Consider the following 5,684-nt stretch of genomic DNA (forward strand, 5'->3'; position numbering starts at 1 on the left):
TCTAGGGATGGGCTATTAGATGGTCTTTGCACATCTCCAGATTCCCAAGCCCTTTCCTTTCAAACGCCCATAACATCCTTCAGGTTTACATAACCTGCAATTCTTCTGGAACTGTTATAGAGATGGCTCTCATACCTATCATTACTATCTTCTGAAGTTACATCTGTTGCATAATCTCTACGGGAAGAATGAAAACAGACCATGAAAAGTGTGCGTGAATAGAGTATAACCTATTGCAAGACTGACCACAAACCTTGAAATTGGCAAACTAGGTATTTGCATTAACCAGGATTAAGTTCAACTGTGTATGGAGTAAAACTCAAAATAATAGTGACATGAACAAAATAGTATATTTTCTCTCACACAAAAGAATTTTATGGTAGGTAGTCTAGGGTTAATAGGCAACTCCATGGTCATTAGGGCCCAGGATCTTTCTGTCTTTCTTTTCCACTCTCTTAGTGAGTGGCTTCCATCCTCAATGTCATCCATCCAATGTCAAGGCCCAAGTTGGCTGCTGGGCCTTCCATCATTGTATCAGTGTTGTAGTCCAGGAGATAAGGGGGAAGAACAAAAGAGGATCTCTTTCTTTCTAAAGAGCTTTCCAAAAAATATCACACAAGATTTATGTTTACACCTCATTTGTGAAAATTTTGATGGGTAGTCATACACAGTTGCAAGGGAAACTGAAAAATGTCTTTTATTTAAGTGTGTCTCCATACTAAATAAAATTGGAGTTATGTTATTAAACAATGTACCAGTGATACCACAATAATATCACAATAATGCTGTGCAACAATCACAAAACCTCTGTGACGACAATTGCTTAAATGTCTAGGATTATCTGAGGGTCAGGTAGGCAGCTCTTCTGATTTTGAATGAGCTTCTCCCTTGCCTAAGAGATGATTAAATATCGGATTACCTAGACCGGCCTCAACCGAGGTGGGGAATGGGACTAGCATGAACCAGCTCTGCTCTACATGTTTCTCATACTCCAGCAGCTTACCCCACGCATGTTCTCATGGACTAGCAATAGAAACACACAGAACCTCTTGAGACCTAGGCTCAACACCAGTACACTGACATTTCTGCCCTGATTTGATTGGCTTAAAGCAAATGATATGGGTTAGGGAAACATGCACTTTATGTTTCCAACTTTAAAGTCACTGACAAATACATGGCTAGAGGGAGGGGCAAAGATTAAAAATCATGAATACAATCTGCCCCAAAGAGAAAGGGAAGATGAGTATTGGATTAGGCAACTAGCAGTCTGTGCCACAGTGTTTTTGAGTCTGTGAAAGATTTATGGTACTAGACTTTTCCCCATTCTATGTCCTGTTGTAAATATGAGGGAATTATAATAAAAGCAAAGAGAGAAAAGAGCTAATATATGTTGTACATGAAATTATTTACTTATCTATTTCTTGGCTCATGTTCGGTTACTAATGGAGTAGGTATTAATCTTAGCACTCATCCTATCCTCCACGGTAGACAGAGACTGGCCAAATGTACCCAAAACCTGACTTTATTTCTGCCAAGGCTGCTATGCTACATTTATCAACTTAGAAATTAGGGTGGCCACGTGACAAGTACTAGCCAATAGAATGTGAGCAGAAGTCATTACTACTCCAGGCCTGGTTCATAAAAACCTCCCACATGAATCCCCCATTCTCTCTCTCTTTCCCATTCACTGGATGAATGGAGGGTACTCTGACGAGGGCAGAACCATAGGATAAAGTGTTAGCTTAGAACAGAACCACTCCTGTTTCCTGCCCTAGAGTCACCAACCTGCCCCAGGATATGAAGTGAGTGAGAATTAAACCTTTGTGGTATGAATACACTGAGATTGGGAGGTTGTTTGTTTCAACAATCAGACTATCCTACTCATATATTATCTTCCAGATAGTAGTATGCATTCATTTTCTCTCTTCAAGCCTTGCTAAAAATAAAAGTAATAGCCTGAATCACCTGCCACCTTACAAAATAAATTCTTCTATTAAATGAAAGGACACTTTTTACTATAAGATTACCATATATATCAGTGAAGATAGGGTTCCTGTTTACAGTGGCCCTAGCATAGGTTGGGGTTTCCCCAAGAACCCTTATTCTTCCACCATTAATCCATTCCAACCTGGATTGCTGACAAGAGAGAGAATTGAGACAATGGAGCTCCAAAAGGTGAGGTGATATTCAGCACTGTCTCCAGTGACTCTAACAACTCCTTATTTGGAATCAACTTATAATTTCTTCAAAAATAAAGGCGGTGCTAAAAATGACTCCTGGCCATTTATTCAATGATCAAGCCAAACATGCAATACAACTGTCCCACTACTTACTAGCAAGCAAGAAAAGGATGAGAGGTCAGCTACCGGTCGACTTGAAGGCAATGTTTGTAGTGGCTCCTGACATTGCAAAATTAGCATATTAAGAGGGCAGAGGAAAGGGGAAGCTAGGATGAAAGCACTGGCCAAAGAATGCAAGGGGTGTAGAAAAACAGCCCTGCATTGTTATTTGCCTTTTGCTGACTCATCTTCCTCTTAGGCTGAGAAGCAGGGCTGTTTCTTGTTTGCAAGTAAGGACTCAGTAGGGCAAAGGGGAAAGTAGATTAGTCATCCTAGGCATTTGTGATGGCAGGCAGCAAGCTTTCACATGTGTGTAAATACACATATGCTAAGAGTTTGAAACAGAATTTGCCAACTATCACATGGATTCTCACAAACACAAAGATATCAAATAGTGACAAGAGCGGTTGAGTTTGACGTTGAAACTGAAGACTGATCATAACTGGCTGCTTTTTTGTGATGTCTCATCAAATCTAAATCGACTTCCAGATTCTTCAATTTTCATGCTCTATGAAAGGAAAAAAAACATAAAATATATAATTAAGCATGGGGGGCCTGGATGGCTCAGTCAGTTAAACCTCTGACTCTTGATTTCGGCTCAGATCACGATCTCACATTTTGTGAGTTCAAGCCCTGCATTGGGCTCTGCGCTGACAGTGCGGAGCCTGCTTAAGATTCTCTCTCCTTCAATCTGACTCTCTCACACATGCTCTCTCTCTCTCAAAATAAATAAATAACCTTAAATAGAAAGTAAACATAGGGTCTGGGTGCCTGGGTGGCTCAGTTGGTTAAGTGTCCAACTTTAGCTCAGGTCATGATCTCGTGGTTCATGAGTTTGAGCCCTGCATCGGGACCTGTGCTGACAACTCAGAGCCTGGAGTCTGTTTCCGATTCTCTCTCTCTTTCTCTGTCTCTCTGTCACTCTCTTGCTCACACTCTGTCTCTCTCTCTCAAAAATAAATAAACATTAAAAAATTTTTTTAAGTAAAAATAAAATAAAAATATATAATTAAGTAGAATTGAATACAAGCCTTCAGAGGCATAGAAATGAAAGAGTAAACACTTAAGAAACTCCAGTTGAACTTTATTTCCCTCCCAGAGAATTCTTGAAGGGTGGCGTGGGACAGGTTATCTCTCAGGAGGCAGTGTAATGAATCAGAAGATTTTGTCCAGGGCTGCAGGCATCTCTTCCTGGGCTCTCAGGTGTTAATAAAGCTTGTACATTAAAGAAGGGGCTAAGGGAACAGACAGTATGCCAAAAAATATGCCCAGCTTTTCCCAGAACATTGTAGACTCAAAGTCTTACAATGATGTCATCTTTCTAATGAGTCTATATATTTTCTTAGTCTTTATTTCCTACCTGCAATCTTTTATTCTCTGGAAGTAGATGAATCCCACAATGACGAGGATAACCAGGAATAGAGAAAATTTCACATAGAGAACGATCAGTAAGGTTGATGGTGGAAATTCCAGGACTATGACACCTTTAAATATAGGCAACACAGGTGGGGTAAAGAGTCATTTCAAGATTCCTCTAATGAACAAAATAGGGTCAATTGTTTAAAAGAGACTTCTAAAATATTCTTAAAAGTTCACAGACTGTCATAATCAAAAACATTTTCTAGACTACAATTCAAACGCTGCTAAGATATTCTTTCATGACAGAGTTTAGGAACTGTGTCTATATTTTATATACAGTAGACTTCCAATAAATATTTTCTGAATGAATAAATGTACAGTGAGTATCGTTAGTACTTTGCAATTTTATTAAAAAAAAGGAAATATACTTTCTAATTTCCTGTGTAAATGTTAGTCTTTGGGGGTATTAACATTTTGAGCACTATCTGATAATACTTTTCACACGGAGGAGAAATTTTGTCACTGAGTTGCTGGAACCCAGCATTTAGTAGGATTTTATTTAGTAGGATATTTTATGTCTTCCTACTTTCATTTATTTATCTATAAAATGGCCCCCAGAATTATGAATAAATTATAAATAAATGAAAAGATAAAATGAAACTAATTAGGACTATCATTCTGAAGTTTTTCTTCTGTGAAGATGGCAACCAAAGTAAATTATTCTGACTCTTGGCTCCAAAAGTGATGTCATCCTGTTAAATAACCTGCTCATATACTAAACTAGAAGAATGTCAGACAGTCTCCTTCTTTGGCACTTTCAGAGAAGAGGAAGACACAGTCTCAGCCCTCAAAAAGCTCACAATCCAATTAGAGAAGTCAGATCCATACAAATGAAAAGATCACTTACAAGAGGGCAAACAGTGCGAAGTGAGCATTACAGATTGTAACTCATCTAAGGAATAAGAAAACTGAATTAACTCCACCTGGGAGGTCAGAGCAAAGTGGAATTTGAACTGAGCCTTGCCAATAACAGGATTAAATAGGTTAAGAAAAGAAGGAAGAACTTGTAAAGGGAAAGAAATAATTTAAACAAAGACTTGAAGAATTCATTATCTTAATTCAAATGTAATGGAGCAGAGAGCGGGGTACATAGAGATGAAGTCTGGGATGGTCTGAACCTAATTCTGTAGTTATTTGTATGTGTCAGGCACTGTGCCAGACCCTGCGGATACAAAAATGAAGACTATGGTTCCTATTCTCTAGGAGTTTATGATGCACTGGGAATCAGAGAAGCAGACCATCAATTACAGGACTATGAAGTACTCAGAGGCATACATGGGGCATTACATGAGCACAGAGTAGGAACAGCTAACCAAACTGCAGGGCAAAAGAAAATTATCCCAGAGAAACTATATCAAACTAAGTTTTAAAACTTCAAGAGAAATTGAACAAATGAAATGAAAGAAGAGAGTATGAGGAAAGAAGTGCATTGTGGAGAAGTAGCAATTGCATGTATGACGTACAATTGAGGGGCCCAAACAGCCCCACATGCATGGGTACAGACCGAAGATTAGCAAGACAGGAGGCTAAGGAGAATGGCAGATCAAAGGGGTTTAGCTTTCCAAGAGACAAAGAGAGGCCACTGGGGCTAAAATGTTTTTCATTTCAGAAAAATCACTCTGGCAACACTGTAGGTGATAAATTGGAGGGAGGTAAGCTAGGGGTCAAAAGACCTGTTACAAGGATATTGTAATAATTCTGGTGAGGGATGATCATGTGCTCACCCAAGCAAAGGAGAAAAAGAAAAAGGTCTAGATTTAAGAAAAAAATTTTAAGATAAAATCAGCATAACATAGTGACTGATTTTGAATATGGGAAATAAGGAAGAGCGATATTGTAGGATATCTTTAATTTTCTGGCTTCAGTCATTTATCAAGACAAAATATAAGTATGGAGCTTATGAAGGAGTACAGGAGAGGGATTCCT

This window comes from Panthera uncia, chromosome C2, assembly GCF_023721935.1.
Source record: "Panthera uncia isolate 11264 chromosome C2, Puncia_PCG_1.0, whole genome shotgun sequence".
In the NCBI taxonomy this organism is placed as follows: domain Eukaryota; kingdom Metazoa; phylum Chordata; class Mammalia; order Carnivora; family Felidae; genus Panthera; species Panthera uncia.